At 44.9% G+C, this 18,957-nt stretch overlaps 1 pseudogene; it reads left to right on the forward strand.

The window, feature by feature from the left end:
- Window positions 1-4,012: 4,012 nt before the first annotated feature.
- LOC116740708 lies at window positions 4,013-16,007 on the forward strand (annotated as a pseudogene).
- The last annotated feature ends 2,950 nt before the right edge of the window (window positions 16,008-18,957 follow it).

An 18,957-nucleotide genomic window follows, 5' to 3' on the forward strand; every position in this document is an offset into this window, starting at 1 on the left:
ACTGAGGACTTCAAAGTGTTAGGAGCTTCCAAGAAGGTGATAGTGGTGGTGTTACCAGTCCTCATTCTCTGGGTTTCTTGCCTTCTCTGATGGTGCACTCCTTGAAATTTTTTCCTTATTTCCACATGTCTAATTTCTAAACAAAGTTGCCCTTTCTCCCTTGATTGGAAGGAGTGCAAACTGGTACCGCTAGTGTTCAGTTTCTATGGAAAGGATGAATCAGGCCTTGGGAAAAGGCACTAAGGCTGGAAGGCACAGATGCTGTTCCAGGATGTGGGACCAGTTCACCTGTGCTGGTTTGTAGACTGTGTATAGGAGAGTGTGCAACGAGGCTGGAGGGGTAGGTTGGGCCTTGAATGCTAGGGAGAGCCTTGCGAGTTAGGAGATCTTGGCTTATTTCAGTGGCATTAGGAAGTCTTAAAGGCTTTTGAGCAATTAGATTATTAGAAAGTCAAGAAGTCCAGATGTGCTCTGTACAAAGACCAGGTGAACAGATGGGAGACTCATCTACCAGTCTGGCCTAATGATATGTGCCTAGACCAGGTGTTCTCAATCGGGGCCGATTGCCGCCCAAATACATTTGACAAAGTCTGGAGTCAGTCTTGTCGGGACTGGTGGGTGCTCCTGACATCTAGTGGGTGGAGGCCAGGGGTACAGCTAAACATCCTACAGTGTATAGGATACCCACCCATGCACACAGACAGCAAAGACCTGTCCGGCCCCAAATGTCAACAGTTCTGAAGTTCAGAAATCCCACTCTAGAGCTACAGGAGTGGAAATGAAGGGGAGACAGATCTCAGAGACATCTAAGCTAGAGACCAGTCTTCGTCTCCTTTCATACTGTTTATAATGCTTAAGTACTGGACACCCAGGCAATTAATGAGGTCTGAAGACCCCAGTCTTCCTTGTCTTTTTTCACCCATTCATTTGCCAAATATTTACTTTAGGACCAGACACTTCTCGAGGAGCTGTGTTTCAACAATAAAACAAATTACCTGCTCTCCAAGAACCTTACATTTTTGTGGGGATGACAGACATTAAACAAATTAATATATGTTAAGTAGTGAGATATGCTTGAAATTCCTGTAAGATGGAGCTTCTCTTACACCACCCCAGACCATTTACTCTGCACCTTCTAAGTGGGAAGCACTGGGCCAGATGCTATACAAATAGCATTTCTAATCTTTTTCTCTTTGCTGCATGGTAGGTATTGTTATGCTCAGATGAGAAAAAGAGGCTAAGAGAGGTTGAATATTTTGCCTCACATCAGTTAGTGTGGAGTTCAGCTGGGACTGGAAACTGGATCCACCTGATGGTCGAAGTCTGTGCAATTTCCATTAGGTAACAGGTAACAACTTCCATTTCCTGTCTCATATACCAGGTTGATTATCCCCACATTGTAGGGATTGAATTTTGGGCCAAAGATCAGCCTCAGTTCGATTTGAATTCCCCTTTATTGCTCACATTCTCTCAGGTGGCTGATAGCAGATTCTGACCTCTCAGAGAGGCTGGCAACTTGGAGATCTCCCACCAGCTCTTCAGACTCTCCCATTATCAGCAACTGCTGAGCTTCACTCACAAGCTTTCAGCCAGCTCTGGGAGCTCTGCTCATGATCATTGCAGCCCAAGCTGCATTCAAGTATAGGATCCTGGAGCTGAAGCAATTCCTGATCATTCTGCACAGGGAGATCCAAGCCTGGGTGAGGGCGCATCATCCAGGAAGCACTGAGAAGGCAGTGACCTTGGTGCAGCATTTAGAGTGAGAACCCAGGAGACGAAGGCAATGATGGGAAGGGGAGTATGGAAAGAGAATGGAAATCAGATTGGAGAGGGCCTGGGTAAGGGGACAGGCAGTTGAAACAAGGTGGAGAAACTTGATTTAATTACTGCTTCTTAAGTACATGTTTGTTTTTCTCATTGGTGTCCATGGCAACTTTTTTTTTTTTTTTTTTTTTTTATTTATTTATTTTTTTTTTTTGCGGTACGCGGGTCTCTCACTGTTGTGGCCTCTCCCGTTGTGGAGCACAGGCTCTGGACGCGCAGGCTTAGCGACCATGGCTCACGGGCCCAGCTGCTCCGCGGCATGTGGGATCTTCCCGGACCGGGGCACGAACCTGCGTCCCCTGCATCGGCAGGTGGACTCTCAACCACTGCGCCACCAGGGAAGCCCCATGGCAACTTTTAAGAAAACATTTTCTTTCCCCACTGAAGGAAGGAGGGTGGGTAGAGAGTTTTCAGTAGGTCTTGTCTGCCAAGAATAAAGGAAGGGAGGTATTTTTCCCTGTAGAACACAAGATTTCTCCTCTGCATGTTGTAAGTACCTGAGCCAGTTCTGTAAACAAGAATTTTCTGTTTTTTTTAATTGAAGTTGATTTACAATGTTGTGCCCATCTGTGCTGCACAGCAAAGTGACTCAGTTATACACACATATACATTATTTTTTTAAATATTCTTTTCCATTATGGTTTATCATAGGATATTGAATATAGTTCCCTGTGCTATACAGTAGGACCTTGTTACTTATTCATCTTATATATAATAGTTTATATCTGCTAATTCCAAACTCCCAGTCCTTCCCTCCCCCACCCTGCTTCCCCTTGGCACCCACAAGCCTGTTCTCTATGTCTGTGAGTCTGTTTCTGTTTTGTAGATAAGTTCATTTATGCCATATTTTAGATTCTACATATAAGTGATATTATATGGTATTTATCTTTGTTTGACTTCACTTAGTATGATAATGTCTGGTTGTATCCATGTTATTTCATTCTTTTTTATGGTTGAGTAGTATTCCATTGTATATATATAGCACATCTTTATCCATTCATCTGTTGATGGACATTTAGGTTGTTTACATGTGTTGGCTATTGTGAATAGTGCTGCTATGAACAGAGGGGTGCATGTATCTTTTTGAATTATAGTTTTGTCCAGGTATATGTGCAGGAGTGGGATTGCTGGACCATATAGTAATTCTATTTTTAGTTTTCTGAGGAACCTCCACTGTTTTCCATAGTGGCCACACCAACTTACATTCCCACCAACAGTGTACGAGGGTTCTTTTTTCTCCACACCCTCTCCAGTATTTGTTATTTGTAGACTTTTTAATGATGCCCATTCTGACGGTGTGAGGTAGTTTTGATTTGCATTTTCATTTCTCTAATTTCTCTAATTAGTGAGAATCTTTTGGTTGTTGACACGCCTGTTGTAAGACAGAGGGATTGCCGTGCTCAGCCAGCTGTAGGAACTTTGGTTGCATGTGAGTGTCTGGGTCACACCTATCACAAGCCAGATTAGTTAGACGAAACTGCCTTTGTGAAAATTATAAACGGTACCTCATTTAAAATGGAATCAGAGCTCAAAGGGGTCGATCTCACGCCCAACCACTAGACATCAATTGCATTAGCAACAGGTTACTACTTTACTACCCACCAGGAGGAAGATTTTCTCCTGACCTAGCAACAGGCGAGCCAATGAGAGACTGTCAAAATTCAGCCAATGACAAGCCACTACACTCCCATTTTCCTCCAGTGGATTCTTGGGTTACAACAGTCGCTCCGAACTCCTCAGGTCTCCTGTGTGAAAGAACCATGTTCTCCAGACTTGCTTATGGTTGCCAGGGTTTGCATATTCCAAATAGCAACTCTTTATTGTCCCCAAATTAACTCATTCTGCTGATAAAATAACTGGCTATTTTATTGTTTTAAGTCAACACCAGGTACCGGAGGAGGCTGTGTGAAGCGGCGGGAGGACAGCTCGGGCACTGGCAGGGGCGGGGACGTCACGCGGTGGGACTCCGGGTTACCAGTCGCCACCCACAACGACGAAGGAAGTAATGGCCGCGAGAGGACAGCCACCGTGCAGGGTCCTCAGGCTCCGCGGGCCTGAGACTCCGTGACATCAACTCTCCTCGCCTGGTAAACGCCAGTTCGCGGCGGTGGGAACACATTGACCTACGAGGAGCCTCTCCCCGAAAGTACGTCACTTCCCCTTCCGGTTGGATAGAGTGAGGGGTGGGGGTGGGTAAGCCCGCGGCGCAGGAACTGCTCCGGGCGGGACGTCCGTGCCAGGCGAGCCTAAGTGGTTCCCGGCCTGAGCCTCGGAACCCACCTCTGAGTGGCGCGGGGCGGGGAGCTGTCCTCCTTAGAGCGGTAGCGGACCGGCGGCGACTTGCGATAGATCCCCGGGAGGAGGGAGCGGCCTCCACGAAGCCAAGACATCCGAGGTAACCTAGAAGCGGCTTCCGCTTCAGCGCAGGCTCCGGAGCCCCCGAGAGACGCCGGCCGCTGCAAGGCGGCCGAGGGTATTTCCGAGCCGGGCGGCTGGACTGTCTGGGGCGAGGCCCGCCGTCAGGCTCGTGAGGCCGCTCTCTCCAACGTTTGTGCGGGTGGCGCCCGGGGCCGCGCTGCGGGAGCCCATTCGGACACTGCCCGCAGGCACAGTGCTCGCGGGCGCGCCCGGGCGGTCGTGTCCACTTTCCCGCCTCCGCCGGCGCTTCCTTTACCGGTTGATGTTACTGCGGGAGAAACGGGTGGTCCAGCCTCAGAGAGATCAGCTTCCTCTGATGTGAAAGCTTGGGAAGTGTCCCTGCTCCTCAGAGCCAGGTGGGCATCGGGAGCCGGCCGTTTGTGAACACCGTAGCTTCCTGGGCAGAATTTCGGTGCCCTTTCTGCTGGATCACCTCAGGGAAAGTGAGCCTCACAAGGCTCTCCTCAGCCTCGCTTAGAGGTCTAAATGAGCCCTGGAGAAATGTAGCAGCTGAATGTAATCATGACCAACTAACATGCTGTCCTTTTTCCCAACTGACATTTGGATACACATTTTGTGAACAAGGATCGGCTGTAATTTTTCCTAAGTCAAGTAATGAAAATTAAAAATTCAGGCATAAATCTTCTGCATGGTGCTCTTTATATATCTTACAAAGAAATGCCAAGATGAATGTAGAGCAGCTAGTTACTTAATTGGGGGATGCTTTTGAGAAGAATAAGGCTCCATTTTTCTGAATTACTGTTCTTCCACTCTGGTCTCATTGTTCCAGCTCTTCTGCCAGTTTTCATACAATGCAAAGGAGCACCTCAAATGGTCCAGGAAGTGAAGTCTTTCATCTTTCCAAAAGAGCAAAGGTCATAGAAGTTGTACCCTCTTACTGAAGACAGACTAGGACGCTATGTTGAAATTTAAGAGAAACTCAGAATATTCTCCTGATCTTTCCTTTACATGGAGAGGATGGCATAGGAAGTGCATCAATTAAATCTTTGGATAATCCCCAAACTCCTTGGAGCCAGTGGGTACTAGTTTTTTCACCCACCAACCTCTCCTGATTTAATTAATTGATTTATTTAAAAATTTTATTTATTTATTTATTGGCTGTGTTGGGTCTTCGTTTCTGTGCGAGGGCTTTCTCTAGTTGGGGTGAGCGGGGGCCATTCTTCATCCTGGTGTGCAGGCCCCTCAGTGTCGTGGCCTCTCTTTGTTTTTTTTTTTTTTTTGCGGTATGCGGGCCTCTCACTGTGGTGGCCTCTCCCGTTGCGGAGCACAGGCTCTGGACGCACAGGCTCAGCGGCCATGGCTCATGGGCCCAGCTGCTCCGCGGCATGTGGGATCTTCCCGGACTGGGACACGAACCCGTGTCCCCTGCATCGGCAGGCGGACTCTCAACCACTGCACCACCAGGGAAGTCCTGCCGTGGCCTCTCTTGTTGCAGAGCACAGGCTCCAGACATGCAGGCTCAGTAATTGTGGCTCACGGGCCGAATTGCTCTGCGGCATGTGGGATCTTCCCAGACCAGGGCTCGAACCCATGTCCCCTGCATTGGCAGGCAGATTCTCAACCACTGCGCCACCAGGGAAGCCCTATTTTTTTTTTTAAGGCAAAGTAATTTATTTACATTTGTCTTTAATAAGTCGTGCTGTATTCCGTTGAATAATAGAAAGAAAAGGAGAGAAACAAGGGCTTGGCAGTTGATTTTTAAAGTTCATTTTTCTCTTATGATAAGTAACAAGTAGTAAAGTTCGTGTGACTTTTTTATTGACATGCACTTTTTTTTTCTCACTTTATTGCCTTAGAAAGAAGAACCTTCTATTGGTTTTGTTCCAGATCAGACTGGGCCTCAGTTGTCAAAGATGGTGCTGGTGGTGTGTCCAACACAGGAGCCAAATTGTTCCTAGATCAGAATGATGACAGTAGATCTGAAGGTGGGTAAGTACTTGAACCCTCAGATCAGGACTCTGTGGGAGACCAAGGGACCTGTGACAGAGAGCTCCAGTCAGCATAAGAAATATGCCCCCCCAAACGGACAGTCTCAGTCCCAAGAGGTCTCACCAGCACTTCTAGAGCTTCCTCTGTCATGATGCAGCTGGACCCAGGGAGGCTGTTGACCAGCTTCAGAAATTAAGCCCATGGTGGCTGAGGCAAGAGATTCAGTCAGAAGTGCAGATCTTGGAACTTGTGGTCCTAGAGTAGTTCCTGACCATTCTGCCCAGGGACACCCAGACTTGCGTAAAGAAGCACCATCTACAGAACATTGAGGAGGCTGTGGTCCTGGTAGAACACTTACAGAGGGAATCTGGTCAAATGAGGAATGGGGTGAGAAGAAAGATTCTTCATGTGTGCAGTAAAACAGGGTGAAGGTGGATGTATTGGGGGCAATTAATTGGGAAATAAGATGAATTAAGTCTCAGTTCTGTTGTTCCTTTAGGACATGTAAAGCAGGACATGAAAGCACAGACTCACAGCCATAGTCAGTTCACAGGTTTCAGAGATCCTGGCAGACTTCCCTGGCCTTAGGGAGAGTTGCTTTTTGCCCTCTTTGGAGCCAGGGTGTGTTGAGGGTAATGAGCCTAGTCTGGCTTGGCAAAGGAGATGAGCCTCAAGTTCTTAGAAACAAACAAAAGGCAATAAGGAGTTGGAGAGGAAGGGACAGATCCCAAAAAGCAGTAATTCTCAGAGACCAAAGGAGATTGAAGATAGGAAGGAGAAGGAGAAGCCAAACAACTAGAGGAAGACTGCCCAGGAAGAGAAAAAGTAGAAAGAAAACAGGGAAAGAAAGATTTGGAAATCCCAACAGAGTAGCTGAGAGAAGAAAGAGCGTGAGGGATAGTGTCCTCTGTACCATAGACAAGGGCCTCCACTGCCTTCCCTCAGTGGTTGTTCCTTGGCTGTGCTGTGAGCGGGGATCCAGGGCATGCCCTTGGGCAGGTGGCAGCATACCAGCTAGCTTCACAGGCCTACTGAGAATACTGGGAGGGCACACGTTTTGTGTCAAAATCATCTGGGGATAGGTTGGAACCTTGACTCTTTCCTCCCACTTTTTTCTCCATTTCATCCCAATCCTCTGTGAGACTCTTCCCTGGCCATGTGGAAAATCTGGTTGACAGGACAACTTTTAAATTCAATTCCTTAATCTTTTGAGAGAGTTAGAGGACAGGAAACCACTAAGGCAAGAATCTAAGTTGGGAGAGAAAGTCTGTCAAGGCAGCATGAGAACAGGTGGCCTGTGTAGCCCTGTTAGTGGTCTGAGCTGGGCTGGATGCAGAGGGTGGGGGCTGCTGTCTTGGAGGGCTGACAGTGACCACACCTTTTTTCCTCTTCTGCCAATTTTCCTATATTTTGTGTATAGTTCTTGTGGAAAATTGGTGGTCCCGTATCTCTCTTAAGTCTTTGTGACATTTCCTTTAGCGTCTCCTTCTTCCCACAGTTCGCACTCTGCTTTTTCCTCCCTCTCGCACCAACTCCCAAATGAAAAGTAAGTTCCATGGTAACAAGAATGGGCATTATTTCTAGGTTGCAGACCATGAGCTGGGAAAGGAGGCAGTGCTCTTGGGAGAGACAGCAGAGGCCCTAGGCTTCAAGCTGAAGCCAGCAGAGGCCCAGCAAGTGGGCATGTCCCAGGATGAAGAATTTTGGAATACACACCAGAGTCTACAAGAGCTGCTGATCAGGAATACCCACAAAGAAACTGAGCCTGTATGTGAGAGAGGTAAGGAGCTTCACATTACTTGCCTTCTCCTGGGAGCTGGGATAGTAATTTGTTATGCCAGAATGTTGTTACCATTTTCTTGCTTGCCCTGTGGATCTTCTAATGTAGCCACGTTAGCAATTAGGATGCCCCCCAGATTATGGTAGAGCAGACCAGGTGTGGTTGAAGGTTGGGGTTGGCCTAAGATTCAGAAATCTCCAAACCACAGAACCCTGGTAATAACATCAGGAATTCTTCTTTTAGAAAAGCAGAGAGGGTCAGTCTCACCTCATGCTGAAAATATGGAAGGAATTGGGATCAGAATGGATGGTTAGTGGCAGAATGTCAACACTATTTGTACCAGAAAAAAAGTAATAAATGATAAAAAAAGAAAAAAACTACATCTCTTACTGTACACTGGATTCCCTGAGTATTTTGTTTTCAATTTATGTCACGAGAGGGTAATAAAAATTTTTTTCGTTTCATTAATTTGCTCATGAAAACTAGGGAACCTGTTTTAGAGGCTGGTAGTTCCATGGTTTTCATTTATAATGAGAGAGGCATTTCTGAACAGCACACACACTTTTTTTTTAATAAATAAATTTATGTATTTATTTATTTTTGGCTGTGTTGGGTCTTCGTTGCTGCACGTGGGCTTTCTCTAGTGCGGTGAGTGAGGTGGTGCATGGGCTTCTCATTGAGGTGGCTTCTCATTGTGGTGGCTTCCTTGTGGTGCGCGGGCTTCTCACTGTGGTGGCTTTTCTTGTTGCAGAGCATGGGCTCTAGGTGCGCGGGCTTCAGTAGTTGTGGCTCTTGGGCTCTAGGGCACAGGCTCAGTATCTGGGGTGCACGGGCTTAGTTGCTCCATGGCATGTAGGATCTTCCTGGACCAGGGCTTGAACCCATGTCCCCTACATTGGCAGGCGGATTCTTAACCACTGCACCACCAGGGAAGTCCAGCACACGTACTTGTAAAGGTATCTCATCAATACTAAAAAAATCGGGGTCTTCTGTATTTTAGAAAAGAGCCTACCACGTTCAGAAACAGAAGCGAGAGAAATTACCTCTGCTGTCTTTCACCCACAGCGGTGCCTGCTCACCGGATCCTAGCCTTTCCTGAACAGACAAACACCAAAGACTGGCCAGTGGCACCTGAGCTCATCTTGCCTGAGTCCCAGGTGAGCTATGCTTTCCAGCTTCTTAGGGCTGCCTCTCCCTGCTGCCCTTGACCTACACTGCCCAGCACGTGCTTAGAGGCGTGTTAACCCAGGTGATCCTGCTGGGGAACTGGACACCTCCCAGACTGTTTGCTGATCCCTTGCCTCTTCCATTTCTGCCTCCTCACTTTAAAAAGTATCATGTGCTGTTCCTTTAGTTCCTGGCCTAACATACAAATCATGGGTCAGATGGTTGGGCTGCTTTTGAAGTGGCAAATACTTAGCTAAAGCGTATTCTATTTTTAGAGCTTGTTGACATTTGAAGAAGTGGCCATATATTTTTCCCAGGAAGAATGGGAGTTACTGGATCCTACTCAGAAGGCCCTCTACAATGATGTAATGCAAGAAAACTATGAGACTGTCATCTCTCTAGGTAAAGATTCTCCCCTTCCCTTCATTGAATCTTTTTTTTTTTAATTTTTTTAATTTATCTTTTTGGCTGTGTTGGGTCTTCATTGCTGCACGCGGGCTTTCTCTAGTTGCGGCGAGCAGGGGCTACTCTTTGTTGTGGTGCATGGGCTTCTCATTGCAGTGGCTTCTCGTTGCAGAGCACAGGCTCTAGGCACGTGGGCTTCAGCAGTTGTGGCTCGCGGGCTCTAGAGTGCAGGCTTAGTAGTTGTGGCACATGGGCTTAGTTGCTCCGCGGCATGTGGGATCTTCCCGGACCAGGGCTCAAACTTCTGTCCCCTGCACTGGCAGGCGGATTCTTAACCACTGCGCCACCAGGGAAGTCCTGAATCTTTCTTTAAAAAAATTATTTATTTGGCTGCGTCAGACCTTAGTTGTGGTACGCGAGATCTTCGATGTGGCATGCAAGATGTTTCGTTGTGGCACGTGGGCTTCTCTCTAGTTGTGGCACACAGGCTCTAGAGCGCGCGGGCTCTGTAGTTGTGGCGCGGGCTTCATTGCCCCACGGCATGTGGGATTTTAGTTCCCTGACCAAGGGTTGAACCCCCGTCTGCTGCATTGGAAGGTGGATTCTTGACCACTAAACCACCAGGGAAGTTCTTTGCCCTTCCCTTTGCATAGGAGTTGAGTAATCTGTCATATTCTTGGCTTTCTCTGTGAGAGAGTCTCTTTTCTAGTTGCTTTTTTTTTTTTCTTTTTTATATACACAGATATATTTACCAGTTGCTTTTTGATTCTCAGATAGTGGTTCAGCAGGGAAAAGGTGTAACCAGTTTACCTGGGAGCTTTTGCCAAGTTCACATGCTCATTCCTTATCCAGAATTTTTGTTCCCTTCCCTCCAAATTTGCTTTGCTCTTCTCTTTCCTGTCTCCCTAAAGGACACTACCATTCACCCAGTATTTCAGGCCAGAAAACCTATGGATCATTCTTTACTGTGATCTTGCCATCGTACCCCACTACTAGGTCATCGCTAATCAGCTTGGCTCCACCCTCACAGTGTAGCTTGAATCAGATCATGTCTCAGCCTCTTGTGCTGTTAGCATCCTCGTCTCAGCCACAAGGTTCACCTCAATACTTTCTAACTGCCACCACTCCTGCCCTCCCACAATCAGTTTTCCACACAGCAGCTAGAGTCTTTTGAAAACCTAATCATGGGGGGCTTCCCTGGTGGCGCAGTGGTTAAGAATCCACCTGCCAATGCAGGGGACACAAGTTTGAGCCCTGCTCCAGGAAGTTGCCACATGCTGCAGAGAAACTAAGCCCGTGCGCCACAACTACTGAGCCTGCGTACCACGACTACTGAAGTGCACTCGGCTAGAGCCTGTGCTCTGCAACAAGGGAAGACATAACAATGCGAAGCCCACACACTGCAACAAAGAGTAGCCCCCACTTGCTCACCGCAACTAGAGAAAGCCTGCGTACAGCAACGAATACCCAACACAGCCAAAAATAAATAAATAAAGTTATTTAAAAAAAACAAAACAAAAAAAACATCCCTAATCACGGGGAATTCCCTGGTGGTCCAGTGGTTAGGACTCTGCACTTTCAGTGTGAAGGGTGTGGGTTCAATCCCTGGTTGGGGAAGTAAGATCCTGGAAGCTGCAGGGTGTGGCCAAAAAAAACCAAACCTAATCAGATGATGACATTTTCTGCTTAAAAACCTTACAATAACTTCTCATCACATTCAATATAAGAACCAAATTCCTTACCAAGGCTTCCTCCACGATCTGGCCCCTCCTCATCTCCCTGCTGTCGTCTCCTCCCACTCGGGCCCTTGCTCTGGCCTCTTTATTCACACTGCTCATCTTGCTGTTTCATGGGCTTGGTGTGCTCATTTCTTTCTCCTTCCCTGTGCCTGGCACACTTTTCTGCCATATGACAAAACTCTCAGTTTAGGGTTCTGCTCAAAATATCACTTTTTTTCCTTTTTTTTTTTAATATATATTTATGTGGCTGTGCAGGGTCTTAGTTTTGGCACTCTGGATCTTTAGTTGCAGCATGCGGGATTTTTAGTTGCAGCATGCGAACTCTTAGTTGCAGCATCTTAGCTCCCCAACCACGGATCAAACCCGGACCCACTGCATTGGGAGCATGGGTCTTAACCACTGGACCACCAAGGGAAGTCCTTCAAATATCACTAAGAGAGGCTTTTCACATAGCCTTATTTAAAATACCTTCACTGAAGCAGAATCTTAAGTGTTCTCTCACCCTGCTTTAGTTTTCTTCAAAACGTTTATCACTTCCTGATATTTTATTTGTGTGTTTATTGACGTTAGACTGTCTCACTCTGCACTAGAAGATAAGCTCTCTGAGATCAAGGGGCTTGGCTTATTCACCACTGTATCCCTAGCACATAGAGGGTGCCTGGTGCACCATAGCCACTCAGCACATATGTATTGAATGACTGAGTGATGAATGCTTTCCATACTTGGCAATATGATTTAAAGAAAGTCCACTAAGTAATTCTGGTCTGTTTCCTCCACCTGGATGTGAACCAGTGAGCTATAGGAGTAGTAGAAATCTTTCCTGGTCCAGTGTCTGGTACCTGAGAACTCAATTGAAACTTGCTATAATATAACAGGAATCACTTGTATTTATGATACCCAGCCCACTGACCTTCACATTGACTCCCCTAGACCTGGCCTTATCCAGTATGGGTCTTCCTAAAGAGGTAATAGGACCAGCCTGTATTTCCTGTAGCCTCTGGAGTTTGGTTACAGCTTAGTTGAATATGGAGTATTGGTTTCAGAAGATGGGGAACACGCAATGAATTCGCATACCCTTTTCATAGATCTAGCTTAGATTTATTTCCCAGTCTTTACATACCCACTCACAAATGCAGTATAGTGTAAACTTAATATTGGATATGAGACACTCCATTTAACCATTCAGGATAAGAAACTGTTAAAGTATCTTTTGCACTTCCTGAAGTAGTCTGGAATTAGTGAACCATTGTTAGTTCCAGTCACTGACTTCAGTTTTTTATTTCACAGCATTATTTGTGCTCCCCAAAACTAAAGTGATTTGCTGCTTAGAGCAAGGGGAAGAGCCATGGGTTCAAAGATCCCCAATATTCAAAGACAGTCCCGGAGAGCTGTTTTCAGGTAAATATACCATGGGAAGAGGAGAAATGTGCCTTGGTAGGAACCTTTACAAGGGCTTAACATTTTAAGATTCTACTTCCCTATTTTTTTTAAATCAGTGAATATTGTGTTTTTTTCTATTCCCATGGTTTTCTTGCTCTGACATACAGTTGGCTGATTCTTATGTTTATTCCAACAGAGATAAAGATGAAAAATGACACTGAAAATCATCACCCTATATGTTTTTCTGACTTAGAAATACAAGCACCAGGAGACATAGTATCAAAAAAAGCCAGTGTGAATGTTCATCAGAAAACAATGGGCAAAGAAAATCATGGTGATATGCATAGGGTGGGGAAATGGCACCAAGATTTTCCAGTGAAGGAAGGAATTAAATTTTCAAACTGGTGGGAAGAAGAGCTGCTGAAACTTATCGAGCTTCACGAGAAAGAACGTGCAGGAGAGAAGCCTTTTAAATGTCAGGAATGTGGGAAAAGCTTCAGAGTTAGTTCTGACCTTATTAAGCACCAAAGAATTCACACTGAAGAGAAACCATATAAATGTGAACAGTGTGATAAGAGGTTTAGATGGAGGTCAGATCTCAATAAGCACTTAACAACACACCAAGGAGTAAAGCCATATAAATGCTCATGGTGTGGGAAAAGCTTCAGTCAAAATTCACATCTCCACACACACCAAAGAACTCACACTGGAGAGAAGCCCTTTACATGTCATCAATGTGGAAAAAAATTCAGTCAAAATTCCCACCTTATTAAACACCGGAGAACCCACCTGTAGCACATGCAGGAGAATCTTCAATAAGTGCTCAAGACTTTGACACCAGTGAAGGAAAGCTGTTCAGTGTCCTCAGCCTACAGACATATACGAAGCGGCGCTTGACCCTAAAGTTTATTAAAAAATGCAAAATTAAGCATGAAGAATTTTTCACCAGTGGAAAATTTGGAGATGTAAACGTCATGTTTCACAGAAAGAAATCAGGGTTGACTGTGGAGGGGAAACATTAATAGTTGTACTACTTACTGTTTTTACTTAGAACTTTCACTGAATTCCTTAGCAAAAATAGTGTTCTAAGAATATTCTGAGTAAGGGAAAAAGCTGCTTTGGGATTGTACCTGGCAAAATAGCAAGATCAGCTTCAAAATAGCAGATGCAGTCATGAATCATCAGTCTTCTGTGGTCACAGAATGACCTCCCCAGCCACTCTTCAGCACATATGATAGAAACGTTTGTAGCATGGTCTTCCAAAACAGAAAGCAGTAATATACATGTTTCATTACATACCATTGTCTTCCAGTTAGCAGACTTACGAATTTCAGTAGTCTCATGAGGTGGAAATGAATCCTAATATAAAGTTTTCCAAGAGCCAAATTGGATTTTCTTACTCTGTTTTGTCATTGGACAGTGTTCACAAAGTTGGCCTGGTTCTGAGTTCCTTCTTGAACATTTTAGCAACTATATCTCTTTAGTCCTGTTAGCACAGTTTTTACTGTGATGAAATCATTTACTTCACTGTTAGAGAATCTGCCAGGTGAACTAATAATGCACTATCATTGCCTCTCATTTGTGGTGTTGGAAAAAAGAATATCTAATGAGATCATGTGCACATGGGTTGGAATTTTTAGCCATTTGGTATGTTTTAGATGAAAAGAATTTTCTGCAATTAACTGGACTCCTTACCTCACAATGCCAATAGGATAAAACAGTCATAAACATGAGCACTTTTCTGAAGCTCATGGAAATTAATGGGAATTCAGGATCAACTTCTTAGGTTTTTGTCTGTATTTTAACTTGGCTTTTGTTTGTTACTAAGAACAACAAGAAAGTTATGTTTGTCTGGGAACTGGAGTGTATGCAGTAGGGAGGATCCTGTGGGTCACTGGGAATGGTGCTCTGGGAATTCACTGAGCAGGAGACCAAGTTCCCAAAAGGAAAGATTTGGGAACTGATGTTGAGTGGCAGGCAAGGCTAGGTGAACCTGCATCTGCCTTGGTTGACTTACACTAAACTGTTAAACAGGCAGGGTCTTCCAGTTTCTGTTTTCTCCAGCATAGCATAGAATGCCAAAAATCTCTATGGGCTGTGGATTTTCTTATAACACCTACAGCAGTGATTCAGATGTGTTCCTGTTAGAGCTTTCAGGTAGTATTAGGAAAGAGGTTAAATGATCTCTTACAAATCTCTTATAAAAAGGGAAGTTAGGTTCAAAGAGATCCAGAGGCTTGTTAAGACCCTATAGCTAGTGGGTCTGTTGGCTGTCACTTAGCTGCATCAGTCAGGCCTGAGGGCAGGATTAGCAGGACTGATCTGTATGTTGTCCCTGCCCAGCCAGCCTGGATGACATTGTATTGTATCTATTTCTGTTTCTAGCTTGTAAAACATTCCTGTTTCTTGATTGGTTACTGAAACACTCTTAAATCTCCAGTTTTCATATGAAATAGAGATAACACTCAACTCAGGGTTTTTCTGGGGATTAGAGGGGTTGATGAAGGAAAAGCACCTATCAGCCTGGGAAATAGCAGCGTCTCAGTGTGCGTGTCCTTCCCTTTCCCCTGGTCCCCAGTGGTATGTTGGGTGGACTGACTACATTAAAGGAGCAGATGCATTTGTGGCTGTTGCAGCTCCTTCCAGGAGCTGAGCACTCGTGGTGGTGGTTTGCTCGGTTGATTTGGTCCTTGGCTTCAGTGCTCTATGGTGTAAGTCACCTGAGGTTTTTCTGCCGCTGTCAACAGGATTTCATTTTCTTCTCTTAAGATACCTGTACCAGTATACCAGTGTGCTTATTTCTTAAGCTTGGCCAGCTCTGCAGCTCTGGTCTGCATAGATCTTACCCAACAGTCTCAGCCTTACACCCCTGGGACTCTTGTTTTTTCTCCCAAGATATACATGTGGATTTCTTGCTGACACTGCATTCATTCATTCAATTTGATGAGGGCCTATTATGTACCCAGGTAGTCTTTTAAACTAAGGATATAGTAGTGGACAAGGAGACAAAATGCATATCCTCATGGACTTGTATCCTAGTGAACAGTAAGAAGGGAGTGGTTAGACTTTTTTCTCCTTGCAGTTAGGATCCTGAGATAATTTTGAGCAATGGGTGTGAGCAAAAGTTTCCCTTCTCGGCTGTAGCATTTGTTTGTTGCTGCAGGACTCTCTAGTGGTGTCTTTTCCTGCCTCAGTCTTATAAGCACATAGAGAGGAGTCACAAGATTAGAACAGTCTGCAATGCCAAGCCCCCCACATTGGGGAGGGGTATCTGTTCTGGAGAGTCCCCCAGACCTATAATGGACTGTAGGAATGAGAAATAAACTTTTGTTGTGTTAAGTCAATGGGATGTTGGTACTATGTGTTTCTGCAGCATAACCTGGCCTGTCAGTAAGACCGTCTTCTGCTAGAGCTCAGGAAACTTCTTTGTCATTCCACCTGGTCTTTGGTCCTTGGAAGAGATCTAGTTTCCTCTAGATGCTCCACTGAGCTGGTGTAACACTGATGGGAACACTTAGGAGCTTATAAGACTATAGGTGATGGGAAAGACAGACTGCTTGCTTGCTTACCAGGGACAAATCCTGTAGAGGTCAGTTGTTGAAGTGGATGAGGCAACCATCTGTCCCTCTCTCTGGCCTTATTCCATTTCGTTGTCTTTGTCCGCCCTCTGTTCCACTGCTCCACAGCCCTGCATGCACAGGAAGGGCTTCTGTTGATCAGTGGGCTAGGGAGAGGTTAGGGGTTTCTTTCCATTCTAAGTGAGTGCAGTAGACTTCAAGGAATGGTTTGGTAAATAGCTCTGTTGTACCTTCTTTGAATTGTGCCTTAGAAAATGGGACGGAGATCACCAAGTTTTCCCAGATTGTTGTAAAGAGGAAGGTGGCTTCTTTTCCTGGACTTAAAGGTAACAGTTGGGAAGAAGCTTGGACAGGAAAACAGGAGCAGGGCACTGCAGCTGGGGAATGAGAAACTTCCAGTGGGGAAGTTCTAACTTAGCCACTAATCAGCACAGTGTTTTACTACTACGTATGTTTTGGAATTTGGGTTGGATGTATTCAGGTTGGAAGAAGGCATTTCTATACCTCATCACAGCGATGAGAGCCGATTAGTAAAACAACAAGGTAAAACTAAAACTTTGAGGCTTCGTTTAAAAAATCAGACACAACCCTAGGTTCAGCCTCAAACAGTGTTAAAGTTCTCACTAATATGACCTGCAAAATCAGATGACTTCTAGGACAAACCAGAAGGTGCTTCATTTTTGTGTGTCCAGTTAACAGCCTTATCGTGGCTCCAAGGTTGGTTCTGAGAATTGGATCACTGACCAAGCCTCGTCCCCAAATCCTCGACCCCTTCTCTGCATGGGTCCCAGTGGACACGGTCCTGTGACCATTGTATACCCAGAGTTCTCGCCATTAAGCTGACTGTAACCTCAAGCTCATCTTGAGAATCTCAACTATCTTTTAACTGGAGGGGAAGTACAGGAGGAGAGCTTGGATAAAACAAACTGCTAGGGTTTCGATCAGCTTTTGAAACAGAACTGTTTAATTGTGCTGGAGATTTTTAGAAGAAGAATGCTAAGCAGCCTTTTCTATCTAGCTGGACAGTTGGGATAATAAAAAGCTTTGAACACCATAAAGGATTTTCCAGACATTCATTGAACCACTCCACAGACAAGTGTTTACCGAGCATCTTGTGCATTTCCTGGCTCGTTCCCACTCGTGTAATGGATCAAGGCTGCCCATTACTTTTCTCTCAGGAGCTTTCCCTCTAGTGCTTACAGTGGATTATTTGCTGAAGGCCTCCTCACGTTCTTTCTGTGGGTTATCTCCTGTACAGTCTCTGAAGTGCCCTGAGTAGGAAGTGCTGAAGCTTTACCCACATTCTGTTTCTAGGGTTCTTTCCAAACAAGTACAGAAGCAATTTGTTGCTGAATCTATTCCACACTTGTCACTTTTATAGTTTCTTCCTTGTGTGGGTTCAATGGAGAGCAAGGCTGGAGCACTGTTTAAAGCATCTACCGAACCCAATGTATGTGTAGGGTTTCTTTGTGTATGAATTCTCCAGTGGACAAGGGTACTGGGCTGTACTGAAGTTCTTTCCGCAGTCAAGCGTCTATAAGGCTTTCCTTCTGTATAAGTCATCCATATCTGATAATGCCTGCACTTCACTCAAAGCAGTTCTCCCATTTGGCTCTTGTGAGAGGAATTATGCAAGCAAGCTCTTTCACTCAGTTTCAGATTTAGGAAAACTATCAGAATCGCTTTTCATTTCCACCACAGTAGGATTATGAATCTTGAATTGCACAGATCTAAGCACTAATACAAAAATAAGGTTTATAGTATTTGAATACCCTGAACCTTCAAGGAAAAACTTGGTAAGAAATCTTTCTGTTGAATATTTTTAACCAATGAATATAATATTTCCAGCATCATGATTTTCACACTAAGCATTTGTCCATGACTTGTACAAACAGAACAGTTTAAAAGCATGTGAAAAAATGAAAAAGTGGAGAATCTTTAATGTTCTCAAAGAGAAGAGATATTTTAAGCTTCAGAACAATCTTTTTTAAAATGTTAGTAGCTTAAGGAACGATAATTTCTCACACAGAGGAGTTACGGAAATGTGTTTTAATGTTTCCTTCTTCCTGTAACTTCCTGTTGAGTAAGCATTACCCAGCATCAAAGCTATTCATCATGCTTAAAGGAGGAGCTCATATTTCCAGTCTTACTCTTCTTTGAGTTAAGAGGTGCTTCTACAGTATTCTCCTCTTGGATCTCTCCACAGCTCCCACAGTTTGAAATCCAAGCTTGCACAAGGGCTCTGTCTTCCCTTGACCTTCACTCTTATACCAGTCAGTCATATCTGCACTTAACCATTCTGAGTATTGTGTTTATTCCCTTCATAGGAAGTATCACAAGGCAGAGTTACTTGGTTTGGTTGCTTTTGTCTGTCTTAACCCATTAGAATATAAGCATCAGGAGGGCAGGGGTTTTGTCTGTCTTGTGTAGACTTCAGTGTTGGGCACAAAACTGACATAAATACAAGGATGAAAATACAGTTGATTCTTCAACAACGCGCAGGGTAGGTTAGTTGCGCCAACTCCTACACAGTTGAAAATCCATGTATAACTTTACAGTTGGCCCTCTGCATCTGTGGTTCTGCATCTGCAGCTTCAACCAACCATGGATCATGTGCTGCGGTACCTATTTATTGAAAAAAGTCTACATGTAAGTGGAGCCTTGCAGTTCAAACCCATGTTCTTCAAGGGTCCACTTATATCAAACAGAAAAAAAC

Source organism: Phocoena sinus, chromosome 15 (genome assembly GCF_008692025.1).
Source record: "Phocoena sinus isolate mPhoSin1 chromosome 15, mPhoSin1.pri, whole genome shotgun sequence".
Classification (NCBI taxonomy): domain Eukaryota; kingdom Metazoa; phylum Chordata; class Mammalia; order Artiodactyla; family Phocoenidae; genus Phocoena; species Phocoena sinus.